Source organism: Balearica regulorum, chromosome 11 (assembly GCF_011004875.1).
Source record: "Balearica regulorum gibbericeps isolate bBalReg1 chromosome 11, bBalReg1.pri, whole genome shotgun sequence".
In the NCBI taxonomy this organism is placed as follows: Eukaryota; Metazoa; Chordata; class Aves; order Gruiformes; family Gruidae; genus Balearica; species Balearica regulorum.
The window spans coordinates 1,895,412-1,923,323 of record NC_046194.1 but is presented as its reverse complement, the minus strand read 5'-3'; the positions used below and the strand labels follow the sequence as shown (position 1 = coordinate 1,923,323).

The 27,912-nt window shown below is 48.7% G+C and overlaps 1 protein-coding gene and 1 long non-coding RNA gene across 5 annotated transcripts in view; one reads left to right on the top strand and one right to left on the bottom strand.

Annotated features, from left to right (window-relative positions):
- Nucleotides 1–18,950, bottom strand: part of LPAR4 (lysophosphatidic acid receptor 4) — a 33,648-nt gene extending 14,698 nt beyond the window's left edge. The window contains exons 1-3 of one of the 2 annotated variants that reach the window (XR_012837201.1): nucleotides 18,567–18,950; nucleotides 16,267–16,424; nucleotides 211–4,407 (exon numbers count right to left, since the gene is read on the bottom strand). The gene's annotated coding sequence lies outside the window, so the exon portion shown is untranslated. Of the gene's footprint in view, nucleotides 1–210; nucleotides 4,408–16,266; nucleotides 16,425–18,566 lie in introns of those variants that run through there. The other variant, XM_075763022.1, reaches the window with a different exon arrangement.
- LOC142603311 (uncharacterized) overlaps nucleotides 1–27,912 on the top strand; it is a 144,527-nt gene that overhangs the window by 78,254 nt on the left and 38,361 nt on the right. The window lies entirely within an intron of this gene.

Below are 27,912 nucleotides of genomic sequence, written 5' to 3'. Positions count from 1 at the left end.
GGCCACAGGAAGGTTTTGGTATTAACGAGAAAGAAAATGTCCCCAGAGCAATATATTCCTGCTCCCCTCCGCGGCACATTTCACAAAGCGATACGCACAGGCCTTTACCTTCTCCACGCCAGTTTAAACAGGCCAAACGCTGTGCTATCAATGTACTCTGTATATTTTTTTAAAATAAATAAAGTATAAACATTTCCAACAAAGTACCCTTAACATAGGTTTATTTGCCAAACACGAAAAAAAAAGGAGGTGGCTGCCTCTCTTCTTGGTTACAGTTACAGGCAAGTGTTTTCTTTAAAATGGAAAAACAATGAAGAGACTCCTCGGCTCTTCATCTCTCCTCGCCGCACAACTCATTTGCTGTCCCCACCCTGATCCCATGGTGTTCATCTTAGACTTGGGACAGGGTGGGATTTGGTGAGCTCCCCTTGTTAAAACATTGGCAGTACATCAATAATCTCTAGTTATTTTGGAAAACAAGGGAAACCGGACTGTTATCTTATTGGAAACCATGGCTGCTGAGAAGGCATAACATGTTGAAGCAAAAGTTTTACCCCCTGTTTACAGTACTCAGATTTTCTGCTTGTGCACAGAAACCCTACCGATGTGATACTTCTGTTGTGTCAGTGGCCTGGTGGCTTTTGGGCTGCCATAGGAAATTCCCGTTGATTTCAGCCAGGCGGGAATATCTGAATTTTAAGAAAAAATTTGCCCAGAGGACTAGCATATTGCATTTCTGGATTGCTTAATTCTTCTGCTGTCGAACATACTGACTATTTTCAGTCAATTGATGTTTCATTGTGCCAAGATTCCTACTTCAGGGCACTTAGGAGCACTCAAAAGGAGCCAAAGAGCAGAAACCCAATCAAAATTGCATTTTAAAAGCCACTAGACTATATACGATAGACAGTCGCTTTCCCCTTTCCTCCTCTATTTGTTGCCAAGGCTTATTTCCTTCCTTTGCTTTCCTACCACAGCAGACTTAATTTACCATTCGGTAGCTAAATATTGCATGGCTTGAGTTCCTCCTGGTAGTGCAGCGCATATCCGATGCTCTGCGGCCCCCTGAGCGCTCCCTCCCGTGCAGAGGAGTCTGCGGACAAGCTGCAGCGCTCAGAGCGGACCGTCCAGGAGCGGCTTCATGGCACCAGAGTGGTCGAGGGACCCTGCTTGGGGAAGTGGGTAACCCCACGTTGCCATAAATTCGGTTGTATTTAGGAATTTTGGCTGTCTGCAATCCGTCCTTAAGATGTCTTGTATCATTTGCTCGTCCTATGAGGCACGCAGCTTCCTAAGGTCTCGCGCTTTTAAAGCACCAGCCGTGGGACTACAGCTCCCATGTACAGCAGCTCCGGTGGAATAAGGTTAATGTTTGGGTGACCCCAAAGGAAACATTTGGATGATGAAACCAACAGGTTCACTTCTGTTAGAAAGGAGGATTTCATTTTGATGTTCCCCAGGAAAGCTGAAGGAAAAAAATCAGTAATACCGACATTTTTCTTGGGGGGCGGGGGGGGAATGTCCCTTTACAGAAAGCACAGTCTGTGCTGGAAAAGCTTTTGAAGAAAATTCCTGAGCAGATGTAGCAGAACCCTTCAGGAGCTCACTAATGCTGCAGTGTTTACTAATGCTTAATGGTTTGTCAGTGCTTCCATTTGAAATCCTTTTTGAAGAGTTTTATAACAAAACCTTAAAAGATCACTTTGGGATCAAATGGAAATGTGAAGCCTCATCCTGTTTGGTTTTCTTTAAATATGCATTTAGAAGGACCTTTTCTAAATCATTTTACATGCTGCAGAGAGATGACCAAAGGGGGGGGAAACAAAAAAAAAAGCAAGTGCCTGTTTGAATCGGTATCCTTGCAATTTTAAGAAGGCTCCATTTGGAAATTCTGGTTTGTTAATCATCCAGCACTTAAAGTTCCATGACTTTCCAGTCCAACAGGACTTTTTGCTAACAAATGACAGCATATTTCTTCTCCAAATGTTTAATCAAATCGAAGCTTTTTGGGGGCAGGGGAAGGCGCTGCTCGTGCCAGCGGGGTGACCGGGTGTCCAGAAATTCCCGGCGGCTCTGGGTGTGAGAGCTTTGTTGTGAGCACAGTCTGCTCAGACACGAACACGGTCCGTCGGGGTAAGGACTGGATTAACTGACTAACCTGTGGTTTGCTGCTCTGGTTTTCAGACCCATCCGATAGCAACTGTTTGCATTCTCCTGAGTCCTGAGGGTCTGCCTCTATTAAGTGCACTGAACTCCAAGCAAAGGCGTTAGATGAAATGTATTTCATTGTGTAAAAAACAACCCAAAAGTTTGTGCTGTTTGCTAGGTCAGGCAAATGGAAACCTCTGGTGGCACCAAGTGCCTGAACCTGAATATCCCTCCAAACCATGCGGTTTTTCCTAAACCTTTGCTTTTCTTTGCTGTGTAGCATCATCAATAAGCTACGAGAATGTCAGTCTTTTGGACAGTGTCCTCTCCGTGCCTCCAGGCACGCCTCTCCCTTTGCTTTCCATGTTTTGCAGTAATTTAGTCAGGCTCTTCCAAGTGTGTCTCAGTCATTTCAGTCTTTAATTTTTCTTGTCAATGAAAAAGGGATTCATTGTGCAGACTCCCTGGTCATTAGTAATTTTCCCCATACCGTGGAGCAATTTCCAAGTTTTCATGACCAAATCTAGCCCATGATGTCTCCCTTCAGAAACTGCATCCAGGAGTTACTTCGGGCAAGAACTACCTGATTATTCTCTCCTCCGGAATGAGTTCAGAAACTTGCTCTCTCCTAATTTGGTGTGGGATTTGGGTTCGTTGATTCTTTTTACCCAGTTCAAAGGAACTGCTTTTCAGTTCTGCGTGCTTCAGAGTCCCCGCTTTAATAAACACGCGGTAACGTACACCACTGTTTTGACAAGAGGCACCAGTTATGCCGAAATCTTATCCCCTGGAAAGCGGAGCAGGTGTTTTCCAGCAAAGCTGCCGGGCTGCCTGCGTGAGCCGCCGCCAGCACCGGCTGAGGAGGAGCCCGATTTCAGAACGGAGCGACGTTGCGCCCGTCGCGGTGGAGGATGTTTGAACGTGTCCAAGGGGAAGCTGAGGCGCCTGCCTTGCTCTTCCCGTTGCAGGCAGCGGAGCAGATTTCAACGAAGAGCGGGTGAAATAGAGTTGGTTTACTCTCTAATTGAATTCCAGTGATAGCCAACCAATGGCTCCTACTCCAGGCATGATGTAGCCTGGTTTTTTTTTTAGCAGGGCTAGCACTGTTTGACTGGTGTGACTGGGCCTGCGGCGGCTGTCGGTGTCAGCAGGAGGACCCGTACCCCTCTTTCATACAGCACAGCTTCCCTGGGCTGAGGCTGGGGAGCGGCCGCAGTCAGACCGTAACACGGCATCGGCGAGCGCTGGCGTTTTACTGGAGGAAACCTGAGTTTCACCAAATGAATTGGGAAGGATGAAGAGCTGCGACGCCAGGAAAAGCCATTGCAGCACCGTTAACGAAGCAAGCAGGGAACAACGGACGATGCAGGCCAGCGCTGGCTGGCTTCCCCACACAGCAGCAGGGACAGCATCCCGGAGCTCCGCAGCAGAGGGATATTAAGTTTCGACAAAACAAACCCAAAGGACGCGAGAAGCCGGTGAATATAATCTGTGTTCCGATGGCAAAAAAGCAGAGTTTGAAAGGAGCCCTGGAGCACCTAAAACAATTGAAGGCGCAACCGGGCAAGAGCTTGCAATTCTGCTGTGCATGAATAGAAGGAAGAAGCAGCTGAATATCAGGAAACGTTTTCTAACAATGCGGACTATTAGCCTTCGGTGGAGACTCCCGAGGGAAGTGGTAAAAGCCCGCATGGGCTGAATAATGGAAAACTAGACAAAACCATAGCGTACATACACTGGAAAGAAATCCTTCAGTACAGTCAGACACAATTCACAATACCTAGTGAACAGAGCGTTGCTATTATTAATAACATCTTTAAGATGCATTTTTTGATTCCCAGATTTAGAAGAGTTCTTGCTAACGAGGAGGCTGTGAGCTGGCTGTGCAGGCCCTCTCGCTGCGAGGCGGGCAGTAGAGAAAGGGGAGAGGGGACGCGCTGCCCGTCACAGCCCTGCGTTTCCCAACAACGCGAAGCGGTTGCCTGGGCTATCCCCGTCCCTAGGAGGAAGCCCGTTTTCTGCATTTTCATAAGAAATCTCAATTAACCCAGGCCCCGCTCCCTCTAGAGGGCAGCTGCTTCCCTTAGAACCGCTTGGGAGAGTCATCTCCCCACCAGCGTCTTCTGGTCCCCACTTTACGTGCAGGGACTTTTGGGGGCTTGCAGGATTTTGGCTGTGCCACAGACGGCAGAGTGATGCCGGATGATTCAGAGCCCCATCGGGCTCCCCGCACCTTCGGCACTGCGCCAGCCTCCACGGCTGTATCACCGATGGGGAACAGAAACAGAGCTAAATTAGTAAAATTCACCATGTTCTGTAGCTTCACTGTCTAGAGAGCCTCTTGCAGCGTCACAACATATGACAGCATAGCTAATATCAGAAAATTTATCGATGAAAAAAATGCTAGAACGGAAAAAAACTAAATATTTCCAATTTTCATTAGCATCCAAGCCACTGCAGTACCCAGGAGGTGGTGTAGCCTGCAGTTTCCCCCGGCTTCTCAGTGGATGACCCTTTTGAGTCTCTCAACCCAAGAGAAGACTGTTTAGAGCGCGGCTGATGCCCGGCTCTGCCGTGAGGTGTGTGCCAGTGTGCAGGGCCATGCTGCACGCTGTGGTCCAAACCATCAGGCTGTACTTCTCTCCTAGGAACCGTGTTAACGGAGTATTAACGGAGCTAATCTTGCCAAGCCATGTGCTTTTCTGTTGCACAAACTTACAGGCGGACAGTGTTATGCAAATCAAAGCGGTATTATTCGTGTTGCACCACCACTTAACTCCTGCTCCCTACCAGCCCATTGTAGATAGTACTTTGGCATCGCGTCAATCTGATTGCAATTAAGCTTTTTACAAAGCGTCGTTCAGGGCTGTCTGTTCTGGTTTTGATTGTTGGTGCTCTGAAGGGTTCTCCACAATGGATGTTCCGGGGAATATGCTACCAACTGTGTTGATAATGCCCTTGTCTGATAGTTTTGATAATTTTTTTGTGGCTCATGGAGGCTATTTTGGTACTAACTTGTTTGGTTTTCTGATTGAAAAGTGGTTTCCGAGGAAAAGAAAGTACATATTTAATGTCTTAGGGTTATGCGTTTTTTTCTGAAGCTTTTTTCTACCAAAAAAAGACTTTCTTAAAGTTTCTTCTACCAGAGACTCCAGAAAAATGCCCGTGGTCCTAAAGAAAGCAGGATGTTATGTGTAGAAGAGCAGTAAAGAGGAAAGATTCTGATACAGAGATCAAGGCCTAAGTGTGTTGCCAATACACAGATGTAAAAATAAAATGGAGCCTGCGTTTCATTTTGGAAATAGACACTATTTCCAGCTGCAACTTGCTGCCTTGGTTCGCTAGTGTCTGCAGTAAAGCTGGTGAGCAAATGTGGGAAGGCAGCAGCGTCCAGCCAGCGACTGGGGGAAAGTCTGTACCTTGGGACCCCCCTCCTCACGGGCAGGGGGGCGGTTTGTTAGGTTTAAACTTGTAAGAGTTATTATCCTTTACATTCTTTCGTCCTCTTCTGTCTCAGGACATTATTTTGGCATTTGCGGAGGGTGGGTAATGGCGGTGGTTTTTTTCTGCAAATGAGCTTAATGTGCAGGAATTAGGCTGCTCAAGTCTCTATTTTACGTCAGCTTACAGAGAATACAGAAATTTTCTCTCTGCTGTGCTCTGCAATTCTGACATCCTCCCCTGCTTGCAGCCCACCTAACCCAGAAACGATAGGAAACAGGTATTTCTTTAACATTTGACTGTTTGACCTAGTGCAGGAATTGCCTATCCCAGGCTCTCTCCAGCATTTCTTGTTGCTCTCCACTTCACCCTGGACCGTTACATTTCACTCCATAAGTCTGTGAACTGCTATTTGCATCTGTGCTAAAGCAACACAAAATAAACATCAGGTATGCAAATACAGGCATTGCCCAATTTCCTTTTATTTTAAACGAAAGGCAACTTGCAGTAATTTAGTGTGAGTTGAGCATATCAAGGTTTCCGTGACGTGAGAGAAGATCCCTTCTCCATCCTCACATACAGAGGGACAGGAGCCAGCTCCCGTCTGAGAGCTCGTGTGTCTCCTTGGAAGCCTGCAATGAAACATTTCCTTGCAGATGGCCCCAAAACGCCTCCGAAGTGCCCATCGGGAGCTCTCACAAACCCCTCCTGGTGCACCAGGACCCGACCTTCTTCCTACCGACTCTCCCTTTCTCCAGCACCACGATAGCCTCTAGCAGACACTTGGCATCCACCGCGAGTCCACCCTGAAGATAGGAATTAATCCCAAAGCTTCTAGTTCACAACCCAAAATTCATGCCCAGGCTAACGCTGAGGAAACGTGGCTGACGGAAGGCATACTGCACGCTGCCTGTTACCGGGTGTCCTCTGGAGAGTAAATTCAACCAGTTTTTCCTGGAGTCACCTGGAAAGGAGTTATTAATGGGCCAAATGCTGCTCACACTCCTCAGAGAGAGCTTCTACCAGCAAGGAGGCAACTGCAAATATCTGATTACGTATCTCAGTGGTGTATTGGTCAAGGCTTAGCTTAACAGCCCGTCACTGGTACAGGACAAGCTGTGCAGCTTGCGAGGTTCAGAAATACAGATGAGGCCAAATGACAGAGTTTGGAACTCTCCCTCAGACGTGGGGAGCTCAGGGCGCGCATCTCGGCGTGAGCCACCTTGGAAACGGTATCACCAGCACTATGATTTAAAATACAGAGGGGTGCTGTTAGCAGATAACAACAGATGGTCTCTGTTCGCTTCCTTGGAGCGCCCAAGGAGAGCTGCGGAGAGGCTCCGGCTGTGACACCTGGGCACCGCTCGGCTGCTGCCAACAGGTTATGGTACAGAGAACGCAGATGTCACCTCCTAGCCCCCGCCATGCTCCGGGGTCTGAGGGTACAGCGACAGCAGTGCCTCGGCATGCCTGTCGTGATGAATATTTCAATGTCTGAGACAGGCTGCCATGGGGCACTTCAGCACAAGGGGAGAATTTGCTCCAATAGTAATGACTTTCTGAGATGTATTTGCAGCTCTCAGCTGCTCATCACATGGAAAGACCCGGTGCCCAAGTCACACAGTGGCTGAGACCCAGTGGTCCTTTCAGAGGAGATGGCTGTTTCTACAGTACCATCAACTTGAAAAAAGAGCACCAAGACAAATAAATACAGAAGATATGCTGAAGACAAGCTGTGTTTTTAAAAATGTTTTTACTCCTGAAGGAGGAGGAGCTTGGAGAGGCAGCCTGCCATGGGAGGGGAAAGGCCACCCTGTCTAGGAGCTCCCTAGATAAGAATGGAAATCCTTGTATAACGTTTCCCTTTGTTATCGGGGGGAAGAAACACTTTTAAAAGCATTGCTTCTTCAGAGGAAAGCAACACCAACGGGGCCACGACTTTTTTTCTTTTACCTTTTCTCTCTTGACTCGTGATGGCCTTCTAAGCCAAGTCTTCAAACCACCCACCACTGCTGTCCTCTGCCCATCCCTGCCGTGGGCTCTCCCAGAGCTCTCTGGATTTCATCAGTTCCTGGTGCGACTCTGCAAACCTAGGAGAGGTTTTTGCTCTCGTGCCTCTCCTCCCTCCCTGGCGTGAGCCTACTCACCTGCCTGTGGCACCATGTCCTCACCCCCTGCCCGTTGCTTCCCATCCCCGTGACCATCTTGCACGCTCTTCCGTCTGCTCTCGGGGCACCGAGTCCCTTGCTTCACTGAATGCACACTGTGCCAGGCTGCTGGTGCTCTGTATTTGTTACTGGGGCTACGTGTTAGCTAATTTGTTCCCTCAGCAGAGCTGGTGCCGCGCTGGGTCTGGATCAGGACAGGGCTCACACCAGACTGCGTCCCTCCTTCCATAAGATGCTCAGGATTTTGACTAAAGTTTTCTTGCCATTCAGTGCCGTGGGATTTAGTTGCCAAAGTTCGAGAGCCCTTGTGAAACCAGCTGCTCCTCCGAGATTTAACCGTGTTCAGGCGATCCCTTCCCTCTGGTTTTAGGCATTATGTGGTACCACAGCAACAGGGGTTACACGTAAAACTTGGGAAGGCTGAAGAGCGTCTGGATTTGAATGTGCAGTTTTGTTTTTCCTTTATCCAAAAGCCATTATTAATGTGGAATATCTCAGATTCAAAATTCAAATAGCATTCTTATCTGAATGACACCCTGACAGTTTGCACTGATGCGGAGATCTTGTAAAACTCCCCATGGCTGATCCCTCCCCGGTGGCCCACGGTGCCAGCTCAGCTCCCGCAGAGCCCTGCCCTGGAGGACAGCTCTCCGTGAAACGTGAGCCCCTCGCTCATAAGTCATGGACTTCCTATTTTATCATCACTACGTGAACAGGGAAGGACAAATGTGTTGCCTGCGACTTGGAGCAAAATACAGGCTTTACTCCTGGGTTCATGTCTTCCCACTGTCACCGTCCTTATTCTGTGGAAGAACATTTACTTAAAGGAAGGATTTTACTTAACGTTTAACGGTGAGCGTTATTGACTGAAGCAAGTAGACCAAACCAACCCGTATAATTTTACATACTCTGATTAAAAAGTCTTTCCTGCTGTTTGCTAAGTCATCTCTTGTTTCTTGCGATGTGATTTTACTAATTAGTAATCATCATGGACTCCTCCAAGGCAAACTGGCTGTGAAACGGGGGAAGATGGGATGCTTTTTTGCTTATAATAGCACCTGCGCAGCTGCTGTCCGAGCTGTGCCGGCACCCGCCACCCTCGGGTGCGAGCTGTGGGCTCGAGGGTCATTTCATCCACCCTGTCCCCATCGCTGCCTTTGTCAGAGCCACAGACGTGATGTTCAGCAAAACGAAAGCTGGGAAGATTTTCATTGATTTTAGCTAGGCAGTGACACAGCCGCGGCTGGCGGGTTTGCTAAGGCTTTGCTGGAGCTAGTCTGTATGTGTTGGAAAAGGCTTTTATTAACCTCATGCATCCAAAAAGCTTCCAAATGGCCCAGTTCCAGCCCTCTTCACCCCTGGGCCTGCCTCTGCGCTGCCTGTCCCGGGGAGGGCTGGGAACGTCAGGGAGCAGAGTTGTCAGTGGGCGACAAGAGGCCGCGGTACCCGGTTTGGCTGCAGCCTGAGTTCAGAGCAGGACGGCATGTCAAGGCCACCACCGCGGGCTGTCCCTGCTCCCTTGGCAGGGGGACCTCTCCTCTCCTCCTCTCCTCTCTCCTCTTCCTCTCCTCTCCTCTCCTCTTCCTCTCCTCTCTCCTCTTCCTCTCCTCTCTCCTCTTCCTCTCCTCTTCCTCTCCTCTCCTCTCCTCTCCTCTCCTCTCCTCTCCTCTCCTCTCCTCTCCTCTCCTCTCCTCTCCTCTCCTCTCCTCCAAATCGCCCTTTTTGAGCTCTGGCCTGTCGGCGCAGCTCTGCCTGTTCGGGGATTTGGCTGTGCAGCTCTGCCCGCACATCGCCCTACCCATTTCATTGCAGACCACGTTCTTGGGGCAGATAAAAGGCGTGATGTTCCTCCTTTTTCTGTAGGCTTGGTGTGTGCGATTTCCCTGCTTGCGGTGAAGTTGCTTTCGCTGTGCAGCGGTGAGCCGGGCTGCAAGGAGCAGAGCTGCAAGGCAGACCCCAGCGCTGGGGAGAGGCAGCAATTCTGCAGGACCTGCAGGTGCAGTTTCCTCGCAGGACTGGAAAACAGTAAGTTTTCAACCAAGCCAGCATCTTCAGCTCCATGCCTGGAGGGACTGGGCTCCAGCAGCACCGGGCTGTGATTCAGGACAGGAAGCAGAAACCAGCATGCCCAAAGGGAAGCGCAGCAGGAATTCAGGGAGACAGAAAGCAATTAAAAAGCCTGGAATTTGTCCATGTCCTCGAGGTTGTCACCCCATCTCCTCCAAAACTTTAAGGACCACACATGGCCTGGGTCTCCGCGTCATGTCTCCTCTGCGAGGCAGCGTGCAGGGCAGTGGGACCGGAGCGGTGTGAAGAGTTTCCTCGGCACGGGTTTCAGACCAAGCTCCAGCCATTGCAGTGCCGTTTTCTGCAGCGGCACGGGGAGGTTTTGCTTTGGGAGCTCTCGCTGCTGGAGCTTGCGATAGATATTCTCATGTGAGTTTGAAGCGACCATGTGAGTTCTTGGACCATTACTAGTGGATGCTATATTTATCCTAATGCTGACACATCTTTAAATAGCACGGTTACATTACAAGGTCCCTGTTTAAAGAGTTTACCACTGTCACGGTTGCTGAGTGTGGTTCATTCAAAGCAGTTTGAAAAGGAGCAGAGCCTCCCTAAGCGCCACTTTGATCCTGCTAACATTTATCTGACCAGAAATAGTTGCCAGAGACTCTCCCTTCTGTGTCCAGTCGTTGTTACACCTCTTGTGTAAACGTTTTCCCCCTCTTTTTGTTTTCTTTAGCTTTCCCAAACCACCTCTCCTACCATCTTTCAAATCCTGCTGAACTGCTTCCAAATCCCTCATCACCCCCCTTTCTTACACGGCCTTTCAGTACACGCTGCCCTCGACTGCCAAGCACGTGGTCCTCCGCTTCACCTCGGAGTAAATGACTTATTTCTAAATGTCCCTTGAGAAGTATGATTTCACCTCTTTGGCTGGGGTACCCTACTCCGGTATTGGTGGGACATCTGTTTGCAATGTGAGTGATAGAAAACTGTAGCCTTTTTTTTTTTTAACTTCTTCTTGTTGGCTCTTCACACTTAAACTTGGCTTCTGCTAATTTATAACGATGACGGATGCATCTTTAATCGCAGGAGCGCTTTGCACGTGCCTCTGGCAGCTGCCGGCTCTGATACCGTGCCCACGCTTGGGGAGCTGCTGCCAAGGCAGAGCAGCGGCTGCTGGCCCGGCTGGTGCTGAGCACGGGGTTCAACACACTGCGCATGTCTCCAATCTCTTTCTTTTTCATGTGCTTTTATTTATTTTTTGACGGCATTATCTTTTAATGAGGACAGTGTCGCCAAATGACAGTTCAGTCTAAGCCAGCAGCAGCAGCAAAAAAATACCATCCGTGGGAAATGAACCAGAATTGAGGCCTTTTTGGGTGGTAAGTGGTGGCTGCAGCAGCTTTACAACCATTTTCAATAATGGTCCTTTATCTGGAGAAGGAGGGAGGCAAAATCTCAATAAAGCCATCTGATGGAAGGAGAAAACTTGCCTAGTGCACAGGCTCAGCTTCGCTCCCACTCCCAAACTTGGTTTGGGTTGCATGAGGGTCACACGAGAGCAAGCCAACTTTAGAGTCCTGTATTTCTTATCCTCGCACCCCGTTATAGGCAACAGAGCTTTCCGTTTGTTAAAATGGTGCTGTAGCCATCTCGCTGTGAAGAAGGGGGAGTGCGCAGCCAGCCCTGCGGCCACAGCTCGCTTCCTGAGGAGAGAAGGGGAGAGGAGCCGCTGAAATTCTTCATTTTTTGAGATACTGCTCCACCTGAAATCACGGGAAGCACCATAACTTCTCGTCGCTGGAGAAATTCGTGGTTAGATACCCTCTTCTTCACCCCACGTTGCCGTGGGTGTATCGGTGGTCAAGTGGATGTCTTCTCTCCATCCCCAGCGAGGGTCTGTAACCCACCTTCCCTTCCAAGCTGCTGCTGCTCAGTCTTTGCTCTTCTCCCCTCTCTCACTTGGCCCTTTTCAGTTTAGTTTTGCTACGAGCGCAAGTTATGACCATAGCTCTGTCTTTGCGCAGTGTTGGAGTTAAACTTTCCCCTTGTTTTAGAAGAACACATGGTTTTGCTTAGCACTAGCTAAGGAATTACAAGCCGTATGTCTTGAATATGTATCTGCCAAGGTAAGTAATCTCTGCTGTGAACTTGAACAATCAAAGCTCGTGGTTATTTGTTTTCCTATGTATAGATTTACCAGCTGCTGGTCTCTTAACATTTATTGATGTTTTCTTTTTTCTAATCAAGACGTCATTGCCGTGTTTAACTAGGCGGTCTGTCGTCTGACGTGCAGTGGGTAGCTGGGCATACTGCGAGGCTTTTCCACCGCCCGGGGCAGCACAGCCCCCCTGCACGCCTGCAGCAGGCTGGGGCAGGATCTGGCGAGGAATCTCCATTTACTGGTTCTACCAAATCTGCTGGGGCCAGGGGGGGAACAGGTACAAGCAGTGTTTTACACATCCAGACGGCTCCCCGTAGTCAGCCCCCCAGAAAAGGGCTTAGACAAATCTTAATAGAGGGTGTTCAAAATGAAAGAGCACATCCTGGAGCCATCACGACCGGATCTTGGATCTTGTTGTTTACGGGTGGGCATTTGTGTTCACAAGACTCGTAGTAACTTGCAAAGGCTTCCTTTCTCGCTCTGTGTCGCTTAGCCCTGCCAGCGGATTGTACGGCTTTATCTACAGCAGTGTCTGGGGGTTAGACACGCTGGGTGAGGACAACTAGAAACTACTTGTGCTGTTCATGATTCAAATCAACAGTTCTCTACGCACCTTACGCTGATTTTAAGTGTTTTGAGCCGTGACTATCAGATTTACAAAGCCCATGCAGAAGGAGTTTCAGTTATGGAATGAGGTCCTCAGGAAAGGATGAGGAAGGGTTTACTGTAAAAAATGCTTGTGTTTTGCAGAACTGCCTTGGCAGCATTGGCACAGACAAGGCTTTGAGACCATTTTGTTGGCTCGTACAAGTTGCTTCTACAAATAAGAACAATTTCCCACGCTGTTATTTAGAATTTGCTTCCCACCTAGTGTCTTAACCTCAGGCAGGTGTGGAGGGAGCAGTCCTATCAATTTAGACTGCAAATGGAGCATTCCAAAGTTAAGAAACGCCACTATTTTGGTTATCTGCACTTTTTTTGACCCAGTGAGTATGTTGTTTTCTCCACAAGGTGCCACTCCATTTTGGTGCACAGGCTGGTAAACAGCAGGTTTCAGAACTTGAAAAATTGGCTGAGTCTTCAAAGGCTTCCTCAAACACTGGCAGCAACAGAGATTCTTGGGACAGTTTCTGAGAAAATTTTAAAATGCAATTTGGGAGCTGTTATCACTTGCCTTTGTAGTACAGAGAAAAAGAGATTTGAAATGTGGGTAGTCTCTGATAATATACTGCCTTAAACGACTATTTGGTTTAGTCCTGGAGCTATTTGACATGGCATAAAGCACTTCCACGATCCCTCTCGCCCCAGGGAAACATTGGGCACAGCCCGAGGCTCTGCCTGCCCTGCAGCCTGGCTGGACCCAGCATCTCGCCTGGAAAACCTCACCCTGTGCTCCTGGCAGGGCTTGCACGAGTCTTTTTTTTGGTCCAGAGAGCCACGGGCAAAAAAAAAGCAACTGGCACAGAGCCTGGCGTAGCTGCGTGTGCGAAAGCAGGGCCAGAACCCAGCAAAAGCGACTTCGGGGGGAAAAGCGGTCGCTGGTCTGCTGGGAGGGAGCCGGCTGTGCTTCTAATTCAGAGAGGCAGAAAGTAATGCCGCTTTTCCTGGCTGCAGGCAGAACTGTCCTCAGTCTGGCAGAAGCACAGAGTATGATGCCTGTGTCCCACTTCTCTAAAGGGAGGTTTGAAATTGGGAAGGGAGAAAGAAGGGAAGTTTCTGGTCCCTTCTGCCCCAGGGAGGGGCCGGTGCTCCCGGGAAACAAGCAGAAGGGAATGCTACGCTAACCTGCTACACAAACCAGGGCAAACGATATAAAAAACCTGTTAAGTGCCACAAAACCAGCCCTGGAATATAGATACAGCAAAACCTCTGCTCACCAAAGCTCCCGATGCCGCGATCGGGGAGCAGGCAGGACCCTGGCTTTCCTCCGTCTGTCCCGCAGCTTTCCGTCAGTCAGCACAGCGCTCGCCGTTCGGTTGTGTTTACTTGGGTGGGTTTTTCTTAATCTACCTGGCAGAATTTCCTGAGCTGCATCGATTCTGAGCATGCTCTGAGCTCTTGACCAAGGACACTACATTGAGCGTTGAGGTTGCTCCGGCTCTCAGCTGAGCAGGTCTCTGAACACGCAGGGCACGGCGATGGCGGCGGCGGCTCCTCTGCCCAGGCACACCGCTTAAACCCGACGTTTAAAAATAGGCTGAGAGATGAAAGGAGCCCACAGCATGTTCACCAAACACAAACACTTTAATGAAGACGAGGGACTGGGGCTGGACCAACGACTTTGTGAGCAGAGGGAGATCTAGTAGCCAGTGTCACTATGAATAGACCGCTTGTAAAAAGGCTTACATGCGATTTGCACAAGTGGGGAGACTGCACAAGGAAAAACAACGTTCAATGAAATCTTTTAAAAAGCTCTGCTTTTTCAGTCCACATTTAACATTTAAACTGCTACGACTTTGATACCTCCAGATTCAAACTCGTTCCATTACAGAAGCACACAGAAAAGGGGAGAGAAAAACTTGTTTGGCTTGATTTTCAGGTAAACTTAGACTTCTTCGTGAGCTTTTCCCTGGTGCTCTATATTAATGGAAACCAGATAATTTAACACATTCTTACAGCCTCACAACAGTATCAGTGTTTTGGGTAACAGCAGTTCTGTGGATAACTTGGAGAATAAACCCCATTTCCTATGTATTGAAGACGTAGCCACCTCTGTCATAAAGAAACCCGCGCTCGTGATTCAGAACGGGATATTCTGCAGGGCAGAAAGTTCATAGAAGAGCTGCAGGGAGTTCCCACCCACCGAGTTTCGGGCTGTCTTAACCACCCCCCGCCAGCCTCCTCCCATAGCTGAGCACGCGAGAGGAATAGGATAGAATAGAATAGGATAGAATAGAATAGAATAGAATAGAATAGAATAGAATAGAATAGAATAGAATATTTCCTTTGGAAGGGACCTAACACGATCATCTAATCCAACTGCCCGAGAGGAGCCGCAGCTCCCTGTGTTTAGCTCTGCTAGAACAGTGTGAAGCATCGCTTTGTTGTCTCGGGGGAATTCCCTGAGGAGGCTTTAATGACCACTGCTAAAAAAACCCCAAAACACCAAACCATAAAAGCCATTATTTTTCTCCCTTTCAGTATTAGAGAAACTCATCCGAGAAGTGCCTTTCCCTTGTTGCTTTTGCTGATTAACTCCTCAGCACTGGAGGCAGCAAATATCATCTCCCACAGAGGACTGCTGCAGACATTCCTGTTCTCTTCTTCGAATCTGCTTATTCCCCCAAATGAAGGATCCAGCCGGGATGATGTTTTTAGGATGCTATTCTTGCTGCTTTCTCTGCGACAGTAAAGTCTGTGTTCCGCCTGCCTCTAAGGAGATAAAATGAGTAACCTGATATTTTGTGTTCCTCTGCCTGATTGCCTCCCTCTTACGAGTAAGGCAGAAGCAGCAGCGTCAGGGTCCGTTCAGTTGTGTGGGTTTGGGGTTTGAGTGGTTGAGTACCCGGAATCGGTACTTGGGATGGTCAACAGGAGATTGTGAGTGCTGCGGAGACCTGATTTTCAGAAAGCGGGTGCTCAGCACCTGAAGGTCAGCTCTCTTGTCAGAGTGGTGCCCCAAAACGTGATGAACCTTTTAAACATCTCCACGAGTGTTTGTGGGATGTCTTCCTAGCGGTTTGGTGTGCGTTTGCATTTGCAAACGTGGCCTTGCATTAGAAAGAAATACTCCAGATATACCTACTTCTACTGCTGGGGGGTGGGCTGGATCTGTCAGCGTGCGCCTATATTACAAGGTAGTGCTGTGCAGAGATTTGGGCTACTGCTGAAGAGGCAGCTCATCCTGTGCTAATTAACTCTGCTGAGAAACGAAGCCTGCCAGCCGGGGAGGACCGGCCTGCTGACAGCCCTGCACTGTTCCTGGGACTGAGGGACTTTGTTCAGCTCAGGTGTCCCTGCACGGAGCCCAGCGGGCTGAGCTGCAGGCACCATTTGAATTTGCACGGAAACCCAGGTCACGTAGTGCAGATCAGTTCACTCTTGCAGACCCGCAGACGCCCGGATTCCCGGAGTTGGCTGGATGTTACCACGAAGAGCGTTACCTATTTCTGGTTTGCTTCTTGTTGCTTTTACAGCAGCGGCGCTGAGGGCAGAGAGCAAAAACCGTGTGGTCAGATAAGGCAGCCGCTCCAAACACACAGGAGAGAGAGAATAGTTTTACCTGTACTGCCCGTCCTCAACCAGTGTCCGAGATATCAGCATTTGTCAACCAGCCACAGCCCACAGGTGCATTTGTAAAAATAAGTTCTCTGTGCCAATTCAAGCCTCACTTACCAGCTAGATGGTGAACGTGCCCGGCTGTCTCAGCTCCGCAACGAGCAGCGTAGAGCCTGCGAATGAAGAGCTATGGGGCAGGCAGCCATCCCGCGGGGCAGCTGAGAGGGGCAGTGGATGTGATGCGAACTGCTTTGCATCTGGTAAACTGTTGTTGCCTGAGAAAAAGTCAGCTTGGGCCCGCAATGTCGTGTTGATGCTCAGGTAAAATTCCACGTTGCTGGGGCCAGGGGAAGGAAAGGGAGATGCCACCCACTCTTTCTTGGAAGTGTGGAACTTTCAGCTACTACGAAAGGCGGATGAAATGAATGTGTAATCCTCCCTGCAGAGCTGGCTGTGGAGTTTTACCCTTTTATTTTAGTCTGTAGACAAGGTCAAGCAGGAGTTTGCATATGAAGGGCTGAAGCCAGGTGTAACCTCAGCACCGAGGGAGCATCCCTAAGCCTGACACTGCAGGGACCGGGAGTCACCCTGGCCTGAGATGGGCTCGGGCAGGTGCAGGTCTGCAAATACACGGGGAAATTGGGAATGACTGAGCCAGCAGGTGATGGCATGGCACAGCCCTGCTCTGCCCCATTCCAAGGAAAATCCAAGCCCAGGGACAAGGGGCTTAAATCAGGAGCTCTGATAATTAATTTGCTATTTTTTTTATTTTTTAAATTAGCTTTTGATTTAAGATTGCTTTGTGATTTAAGATTGCTAATGCAAAACAAAACTGACAAATTTTGGAGAGAGGAGGAGGAGGGCAGTATTTGGTTTCTGGCACTAAGGCTTCCTGAACAGGCGGCCAAAATGCCCAGGCAGTTTGCAAAACCAGAGCAGCAGAGTGCCGAGCGCTGCCGGGAGGGAAGCGGGCCGTGCCGCAGAGCTGTGAGCGGCCATTTGGTGCTCAGCTATGAGCCTCTTTCAACAGAGATCTTATTTCTAGCTACTGTTCACTTGACACAGGCAGAGCGGGGCTGATTTGTCAGAAGCTGAGAGAATGAGGAGTCTTTTCCTAACAGCAGTTTCGTGCTTTCATTCCAGCTCTCAGTGGCGCAGACCTTTGAAACCAGCTGATTAAAAGTACAGCTTGCTTAAGCGGATGCGCGTAGCCTGCGTTCAGAGCTGTGCCTGTTTACATCCACGGCGAAGCTGGCCCTAGAGATTTGCAGCAGCGTGCACGTGAGCAGGATGCGGCCCTTGCTCCTTTACCCCAAGCCGAGGAGCTCTTGCCGCTCTGTCGGCAGCTGCCTCCTCGGCCGCGTTTTTATGAAGTGCTGTTTCAGCTGCGGTTGGGGCTCACCTGCGCTTTATAAATACCCGTTCTCTGTCAGCGCAGGGCTCGGGCTCTGAGTCAGCAAAACATTTCAGCACGTGTTCAATCATACCCCAGCCCATTACAGAAGTTAAGCATCTGCTTAGTTTTAAGCTTGCACTTATATATTTGGGGAGGAGGGGGCTGAAGTGGTATTGCCAAGCGATGGCCAAGACTGGCTACCGGTACTGGTGGCTCTTGCTGCCTACCTGGAGCTCCAGGTGAGCCCTGCCCAAGCTGCCTTCTGCTCTAACGCTTTTGAAGAATGAAAAATAGCCCAAAACTGTAAATATGGGAATAAACATTCCCACAAGTCATCTGCTGTTAATTTACAGTTGAATCAATTCATTTTAATCCAAAAGCAGCAGAGGAGTTTTCAGTCTCTGAAGACCGTTGAATGTTATACTTGATATCATGAGCAAAAGGATCGCAGGGCATGTCTTTCCCCCAACTGTTTTATTTCACCAAGAGCATTTAGTACTTTGCCAAATTCCGTCTCTGAGGGTCACTGCAAATGTGTTCTCCTTCTGCTTTTCATATAATACTGAAAAGTGAGCTGTGGTTGTGTAACTCGTTAACTATTCTTGCAATTTTAGCTTAGAGGCTTCTCTTCTTTAATGCACACATATAGCTTGCTCTCAAAGACTTATCTCCCCCTACAAAAAATAAGTATACGAGCACCCCGTGCAGTGCTGCCACAACAGATTGTTACCTGAAATAACGTGAATTATTTCTCTTGCAAGCCAGAGCAAACAAACCAGCCAGATTCTTTGACGTCTTGATTTGGAGAAGCTGCTCGTGGCAAGCCGTCAGCCTCCCAGCTGTCGCCATGGGCAGCTTTCAATACGAAACCTTTTTTCCCAGATCGCCTCCCGATAAGTTGCTTCCTATCTGCAATATCTGGTACTCCGGGCGATCACTGGCTCATTTCTCTGCCTGTCAGTAATGGGAACCAGTTGCCTAACAGTGGAGGAGAAGGTACAGATAAAGCGAACGAGCTTACCCAAATCGCCCTTGCACTGGAAGTTATTCAGCCATCAGACAGTGGTTCCTGCCCCTCGGTGCTCCTCCAACCCGCTGTAACAGATGGCCCCGGGCAGCGTGTCCCTTCGTCTGATTTTATCATCTCTTTGATGAACATTTTTGCTTACGGGCTATAGGACACGTCCAGGACAGCGGTCAGGGGCTGCGCTTGGGCTGTGCAGCAAGACGTGTAGCCGTACGTGGGGTGAAATCCCGACGCATCTCCCCGCCGAGCTGGCAGGGACGGAGGCTGTGCAGGCGCTGCGGTCGCAGCCCGCTCAGCTGCTCCGGCGTGCGCTGCTCGTGCCCCGCTCCTCGACAAGCGCTCCCAAAGCACGGAGCCGCTCCAACCCCCTGGAAAAAACATCTCGGGCATTGCTCAACTCTGCTCGGACAAGTCAGACTGCACAAGGCGTGCTTCACGTTAAAATTATATCTGAAAAGAGCGAATGGATGCTGCCTGATTTATGTCTTCATTTACCCTTTTTTTTTTGCCTAATGTCGAGGAAAGACCTCGGTAGGAAACAGTAATGTTATGCATCTGGCTATGAGCGCTGCCGGGTTCAGTGTCTTCTGCCGTGCTTAATTCCTCGCAGATGCTCAGGGTTAGTTAATTATCTCCTTAAAAGAGGAATTTCTATTTTTACAAGATGACTAGAAGGCTGATGGAAATATGCAAGGGAGCAGAAACCTAAATATTTAGGCAGACCCATAAAACGCTTCCCATAGCCGACAGAGCAGCTGCAGCTAACGCCGAACGCTCTCTGTTTGCTTTCTGGGCGGTACATTTTCCTAAAGGGCTACGGTGCTGGACCAGCTCGAAGTGAGCATCGCCTCGCACTTGCACAGTCACACTGCAGGGACTGCACTGAAAACCACCGACGATGCAGTTTTGCCTCACGGAATTGTTCCCAGTCGGTTGCTGTTGTCTTGGTGTCCGGTGAAGTCTTACTCTGCGTTACTGCTGCCTCGGTGACTTTTGTAATGAAGGATGCTGCGGACCGTGCTGCAGCGCCTGTCCCTACGGGTACGGGCAGAGCCGTGCCCGAGCGCAACAGGTTGTCTGGGACAAGGGACAACTTTCTGGGTGCAGAAAACTCACATAGCTTGGGTGGCTGCAGGTCTCACCCCAGCTTTCTTTACTCCGTGAATGTGCTCCGGGGCTGGGGAGGGTTTCACGCAGGGTTTCGCCAGCACGAGGATGCTTACCACCCCCACGGCGAGGGGCCTGAGCACGTGAGAGCACAGCTCATGCACTCAGGATTTAAAAAATATCTATACTGTTGTGGCTGAAAAGTATGAAACGAAGTCTAGTTTCACTTGATCTTTCCCTTCCTTTTAGCCTTTTTAACTAATAACAGGCACATGTAAGTGATTAACGCAACCTCGTGCGACTGCTTCTTGTTGTTTGTGCAATCCTCACCATGTGCTTTATCTTCCAAGTACGAGGTGGACGTGTTTGGCATTTCACAGACGCGGGACTTTGCGGCGATAGCTCCCGGCTCCTCCCCGCGCTCTCCCCGGGCCCCTGCAGCGTTACGCTGAGCTCACTGTTGGAGGGGATCACTTATTTTTTTCTGGTAATGCTTTTTTTTTTTTTTTTTTTTTTTTAAATTTGTGGCCTTAATAGTCAAGATAAGCTAGTTCTTTGCCTGTGCTATACAGATACGGTCTTTGCTTCTCTTCTCCTCCTTTAACAGCGATGCCTGACAGCTGCTGGGGCAGGTTTTCTCTTCAACATGTCCCCCATGACCCTGCCATTCTGCCATCCATCAGCAAGTCTGGATGTATCTATGTCAGATGCCAAAACTGAGGATAGAGGGGAAAATCCATTAAAATCTTAGAAAAACTTTCCATATCCCTAAAGAGATCTTGTTTTCTTTGAAAAACATTTAATAGAAAGTTGGATCTAGGTTCCACATTCACTCCAGCTGGCAACCAGTTCACAAAGTTATCCAAAAAATTGTTTTAAAGCTGTGTTATCGACAATACTAACCATTTAACACACTGAGTGACTTAAAAAATAACGCAAATGTTGCAGAAGATAAATGCATAGCATGTATACATTTTATGAAAATTGAGGCGCGCAGGTGAATTTCACCCAGGTTTCTAGTCTTGAATCGCAAAGCAAAGGGCCGTATTGCTCTCACCACGAGCAGCCTTGCTGTGAACAGGAGCTCAGGTGCAGGTCCCTAATTCCTCCCGTCTCTGCGCGGGTCGCACAAAACCGAACAAATCCGGGTTTTACGACAGGGCCAGTTCCAGAGGTCATGGACGAGCCGCTTGCTGCCTGGCTGACTCTTGCCCTGATTACTTTCTGCGTGCCTTTTCCCTCGATAGGTCTTTTTGACCAAACTTACACAAAACGCTTCTGTCTGCTAAGGCACACTGTGGCTTAGGAGGCCCTGCGAAGTCTGGTGACATTGCTGGATCTCCCGGGGCTTTGTTTGCATAACTTTCTATGTGCTCTTTAGATTCGGAGTGCTTGTTTTGATCTTTGTTTGAATAATACTTTGAAGTGTTGATCCATGACATGGTTTCCTACAGCCTCCTAAGAGGTACAAGATAATAAAAAAAATGTTCTTGGTTTTAGGATTTTCTTTTTTTCCCCCTAAAAAAGACTATTTTGGGGGAAAAACCTGCTAGGTTTATGCTGTATGTGGGAGGAAGGTTGGTTCTAGGTCTATGAAAACTAAGCGTGGATGCAAGCTTGAGTAGTGCTTGAGTAGCAGCATGGATAACGTAGGTTCTGCTGAAGCAGGTTGCTCCTGCAAGTGGAGCTGAAATGCTGTGGTGTACAATGGCATTTAGTGGAAAATGTACTATGGCTTCGATGGTTTGGTTTATCTCTGTGGCTTGTGGCTGGAAGTCTGGAAGCTTTTTGGCATTTCCCAAATCCCTCTGTTAGCCTATGGGAAGAGCATCACTGAGCAACTGGGAGCTGGGGAAGATCCACCAAATGTGAAAAGCCATGACCAAAACTAGATGCATAGACTGAAGCAAACAGTCTTATGCTGGCAAAACCGAGATGGTTATGAATTCCGTGCTAATTTCTGTGCTTTTGGGACATGGGTAAGCAGCTGACAGTAGTCTGTAAGTCCCTAAGAAGGCAGACAAGCACTAGCAGAGGTTAAAGCATGGAGGACCTCAACATACCTATCTGACCTCGAGTACCACGGGCCATCACATCTGTCCTCTTACCCTGTTCTGAGCTTTCTGAGTTGGTACAACCACATTTCTTTGCAGTTGGACCCAAAGCACATCTGCTCGCTGCTTCCCCAGGGCCTCCATGTGAGTTCTTTCTCTGGGGCTACACCTGCTAAGAAATACAAGGAAACCTTGCAGGTCCCATAATATGGGAAAAAGAAGTCGCACAGCTTCACAGCATTACAGAGAGCCACACGTTAAGTAGCCAGCTACGCTGGTCTGTAAGGACAAATAGGATCTCCCCACCAAACAGCTCCTCTTCCTGTCTGTTGGACCACAAAACCATGCTCAAGAAACACAGAGCAACACCTGGTGCTCCAGGGGTTGTTTTTCAGGTTGCCAGAAGAGGAAAGCAACAGTTTTAGCACATTGGCAACCTATTAGAGCGGCATGCAGGTCACTACACACCTATTAAATTAAAATCTTTGTACCAAATAAGCCTTAAAATGTGTGCTGAAGTTGCACTTATGTTTCGAAACAACAATAGGTGGCAAAGAGATGCACATGGAAAATATAAAGTAGAAGCAGGTATGGGTTAGCAGCAGGAAGGCACGGTGATGGGGAAAGCACCAGCCTGAACCGTCTGTGCCCAAAGCCCGGAGAACAGGGACCCCGAGTGACGTGATCTCTCTTCCCCATCTCCCTCCCCACCTGGGTGGCCCCGTGCTGCCCAGTTTAACTAGCTGGTGAAGGAGCCTTCTGCTCCTCTTGGCCAAATAAAGCCCCTCTGTGGGTGGGAAACCATAAATAAGACTTATAAATGAGATAAATGAGACTTGATACGTGCATATATATTCCCCTAACGTCCTGCCCAGGTCCTGCGCTGCTGGAGCTCCCCGAGAGCACATTGTCGGTGGCAGAGAGCTCCAGTCTCGTCCTTTGGGCTTCTCCATGTGACCTGCCCTTGCCCAGAAGGTGCAGAAGCCGATGCCTTTGGCATATTCACTTGGGGACAGTTGGGAGCTTTGCCTTGGGTGGTCCTGTCTAAGGCAGCTCCATGGCCCATGTACTCTGCCAGCTGGACCTGCCATAAGTGCAATGACCGTATATACAAATATCCTTTTCGTAAATTTAAAAAAAAAAATCCACTTAAGTTTCAGCAAAAGACCTGGTCACTCTCCTTGCTCTGAGCAACTTTTTGACTTTTTGGAATTAAATGATCAGATATCCTGGAAATTAAATTAATTTCCAAATACAGGCAGGGTCACAGAGTAAGTCTAAGACAAGGAGTTCAACTTGTTTCCTTTTCCTTTGTATTTAAGCCCATTTTCATTGTGTACAGAGCGTATCTGAGAGAAACTTTGCAGTAAACATGCATTAGTATCAGATTCTTCAAGGAAACATATTTTTGTCTTTTTTTTTTTTTTTCTCCTAAACTAGGGCTTTAAATGGATCCTTCTATAATCCTCAAGGTCATTGTTAAATATTTTAAATAGTTGGTTAAATGCCAAACTATTTTCATTGCCTGAATTTCTCTCCTTGGAGAATTACTGCAGACAATGAAATGTGGCATCTTCAACATTTGTGTCAGAGAGAAACCTACCATGACAAGCAGTTTTGTAACTCAGGAACTTGAGTAAAGTTTTATATTGTCTTGAGTAGGACAAAGAGTCTCATGTTGTGTTTAATCACCAGATCTTTGCGATATCCTGTACTGAAATTATTATAGCTTTTATTTATTGGGGAAAAGAGATCTAATTTCTGCATTTGGTATTAAATTTGGGCTGAAACCATCTGCAGTCCTTAGAAATACCTGGATGGAGCAATCGCATGCAGCGGGAAGGCTTGATTGCCGCTCGTGCTGTCAGTGCTGGAGCACTCTCTCCAGGAACATCCGCGGGGCTGGGGAAGGCAAAATGGCCAAATGGAAAGGAAAGTGACTTTTTCCTCTCTTCAGTTCCCAAGCGTGGCACATCGATTTGCAGTGAGAGCTTATTCAAGGCAGTGGGAGAACTCCTCGGCAGTTTGGGTCAAGCCTTGATCTACAGCGGAAAACATGAGCAAGCCTCGATCTTGCCATACAGCTTGGTTTTCTGTTTTCTCAGTTTTATACGGGAAACAAAGGAGTCCAGCCCTTTCTGTGACGCGCTTTTCACCATCGCTTTCCTTACGGAAGGAGTTGTGGGGGCTTAAATGAGGCTGGCAGATACACAGCAGGGAAAGAGCTTGTACCAGGCCGGTTCCGAGGCTGCACTGTATATGGAGATTGACCAAAAATGTTCAAGTAACTAACGTGTTGTTTGCCTGGTTGTGAACTCTTATTCGCTTGGACAAAGAAGTAAACAGAATTTTCTGCAGTTGGATTATGAACAGATTAGGCATTTGTCTTCCTTTTGTCAGAACAAGCGAGCATTATTAGCCAGAAAACAGATGAACCTGTACTTGACCGTCTGAAACACAGTAATTTTTATTTCCTTCAAAGCCCTAACTTTGATTTCTGCACTTGATTGACACCGATACTCCAAAGTGTCTGGAAAGAATTGGGCGTTTATCCCTGTTACAAACCTGTGGGCCAGGCTGGTGTTCGTTTCCCTGAGGTTCCCGTAAGCGTCTGGGCTGGGGTTCAGCGGGTAACGTGCCCCGTGCTCATCGGCGGCTGGCCGTGGGGGTGACGTGTGCTGGCGTGGAAGCTCCTGCTCGCCGCCGCACCAGCGAGGGAAGGGCAGGTACCGGTGGCCTTGCAGCAGGACGCGGCGTGGTCCTGACATCTGCAGGGGACACGCCACCCAGGTGACCTCCGACAGTGGGAAGGGAAGGGCTGCGTGGAGATGTCTGTCCGTAATTTAATTAGTGACAGCAATGATCTTGAAGGATTTAATGAAAAAGATTATGAAAGGCATTTTACTTTGTAGAGGAAACAAAGAACTTCTATTTTGCAACTAGTTAATCCTTTCCCCCTGCCCTTTGTTTCTTTTTCCCCTCTTTAAGGGAAGGGGAGAGTAGAAGTTGTGATTAATTTAATCTTTCATTTCCTTGCTCTTAATGAAAATTCAGGTAGACCATAATTCAAGTAAGCACATCCCATGGAGTGAGGGGAGACGAGTCCTTCTGGCGAAGTAGGGCAGCTTAGACGTTTGTGTGTGATTGCTCTCCGTTGAGCCCAGTTTCTGAAGCCAGGCAGCGCGTGGGCCGTACGGAGGCAGCCCGCGTACAAGGGTGCTTAGCTGCCGCACCACAAACTGTGTGTGTGTTTGTTCCGGCACTGAAGCGGGAAGCGTTGCCCTTTGCTTTTCAGATGCTCCTTCTGTAGTTTGGAAATGATTTCTAAAGATGGAAATTAAGATTCTTGGGGGAAAAAGATACAGGCTTAACCTTTTTAACCTCACAGCTTTAGCTGTTCCAAATGCATTTACCTGGTGAGTTTATATGTGACCGTGTTCGTTTGGAGGCAGCGTGTTTTGGCTGCTTAGATGTTATCTTACAGCAAGGATCAACATTTCTAAGCATGTATTCCTACAACCAGTAAATAACGTGGAGGAGATGCTGAGGCTCACGAGGTTTGGCAGATGGTTGCGTGGAGCCCTCACCCAGCCCCGGGGCAGGCGGGAGCGATGCCTCTTCGGTGCTCTCTGCGGTTTGGGGGTATCGGCGCGGCTACAAACTGGCACAGCTTTAGTCGGGAGACAAAAGGTGGTGTCTGCAGACCTGGCTAGCTAAAAACCTGGCTGCTACCAACAGCAATGCAGAGATGGTGCTCGAGAAGCGTATCACCAAGGATGTTATTTCTCTATGATCTCTCTTCTGGCCTACTCAATATTTGTTTTACACAGCTGCCTCCAACATCTGCTTTTCATCTCTGCTCTTTATCCATGTAGGTATTCAAAAATGCCTTTCTTCTTTCAGCTGCTTTATGTGTCTCCTGTCTTGTCAATGAAACGGGCAGCTAATTGAATTCAAAAATCATTTTAAAATAAGCTGTTGCATATTTTACACACAAATAAATAAAGGAGTAATGTCAACTGCCTTCCGCATAAAGGAAGATGGGGAAAAAATAGCAAGATGAGCTTTAAATTTCTCAGGAATCTGAAATGGGCCGAGCCCATTCTGTAGTTCCAAATTGAGATCTTTTCCCACCTTTCTACCTGACGGCTTTGAAACTCCTTTCCCAGCCTCCGACCTCTCCCTTCTTTACTTGGGGCTATTAGGACTCAAGCCATGGTTCAGCCTTTTAGCCCAGGATCCGTCTCCAGAGCATCGGGCTTCCCGGGTGAGCGGTTTCTTCTGGTTAAGCATCTAGCCATAATGTCAGAAATAGCCGATTCTTCAGCTTTTGTCATCCGTTGGCATGAAAACGCTGCTGAGCATCACCGCTGCCCTGCGACGGCGGGTCTTGGCACCTCTGCTTTCCCCAGCTGCGATTACGAGGTTTGCGCGTGCGGGGGGAGCCGTGGTTAAGCAGTTATTCCATACCAGTTTCAGCCGGCAATCCTCTTCCCATCTCTCCTCCTCCCCGATAAACACGGCGTTGTTGCTTTTGGATGAAGGAGGCCCCAGCTCTGGGGCATTTCTCAAAAGGCAAATGCAACTTTTGGCCTCAGCAAGAAGCGAAGTTTTGCCTGGATTGAAGGTCAGCAGCTCCACGAGCCGAACGGGCCACGACAGTGATGCCTCCTTCCTCTGATACTCGCTACAGCCTCCTCAGAGAAAAGCCCCTTTTCTTCTCAGAAAATCCCTCTTCTTTTTTCTGATGTTTTCCCCATTCTTTGTTGTTTATCTCCCTGAACAAAGCTTGCCCTTTGAATAACATCCCTTCACGCTACAGTATCTCTGTATTTCTGTGGCTGAGCTTCTCTTGCGTCTTGAACCAGCCACAGAACAGGCAAATCTGCATTTTCTCACCTAGGTGATCAACAGTGAGGGTAGCCACTAAGTCCCATGACTGACTTTTATTAGGCAGAAGGCAGTCCCACACTCGGGTGGGGTATTCTGAAGTATAACCGACCCCGCCAGCCTGGAGGGGTTTGCATCCCCTCCTCCTCGTCACCTTCCTCGGGGCTACCCGGGCAAACGGCCCGTCATACGGAAAGGAGGTTGGAAAAAAGCTGCCAGGTCATGGCTCTGTCTGGTGGCTAAAAGGCAGAGGGGGTTTCAAGGAGAGAAATACGGAGCAGAACTGGGGCCAGGTGGGATCCGGGTCTGCAAGCCCTGGAGGTCCCCAAACCAGCCCTGCAGCGGAGCAGCGCTGAGGTCGGTGTCTGCCTGGATTCCCATCCACCGTTTTTCTTTAGTAGGCAAAGGAAAATCTGGTGTGTTTATGCGTGTTCTTAGATCTGAAAATGTAAACTATGGTAAAGTATCTGCTTATAGTGTGACCTCTTAACCTGAGGGGGTTTTTTTCTGTTCTGGGGTAAATTCCAGCAAACCACTGTGCTGCTGTGTTTACAAGGAAAATGCGTGCTTTCTGGGTTCTCAAGGCCACAGCACGTCTCATGAAAAATCCTTTTTGGGAGAAGCAGGCTGGTTAGCATTGCTCACCCCAGTAAAGTTGCAGTGAATAAATATTCTTACGCCACTATTAAAAAAAAAAAAAAAAGAAAAAAAAAGAAAGAAAAAAAGAAAGAAAAAAAAAAGAAATTGGCTAAAATCAGATTTAAATAGTCATACGCTACCTCTTCTGGTTATGCATCTGGTCTGAGTTTTAAAACACCGAGGTGCTTGGTTACTCTGCCCCAAATGAGCCCCAGGGCTCGGAGCAGGCAGGGGGTGAGTGCCCCTCGCAGCCGGAGCGCTGGGTAGACATTTCTAAAGGGCAGGAAGGATTGAGCCCGCTCTGGGGAACTCGCCTGTGCAGGCTGGCAGCCGGACAGACAAACAGCCCTTTCCAGAAGGATGCTGGCTCCCCACCGTGGCAACAAGAGCGATTTTAGCTGGCGAGCGTGTCGGCGGAGGCAGCCAGCCGCGACTGAGGTTGGAGCAGGATGGAAAGGCGATGGACGGCCTGTGGCGGCCGACCACGGGGTGCCGGCACCCCCAGCCCCCTGCGAGGTACATCGCCCCTTCAGCAGCTGCTGTTAAGGGAGCTGTTTCAGCAAGGGTCGGGGTAAAGCACAGCTCCTGTAAAGGCCAGGCAGGGTCCCACACTTCCCGATGGTTGCCCGGCTCTGTAAACAGCCTTCTGT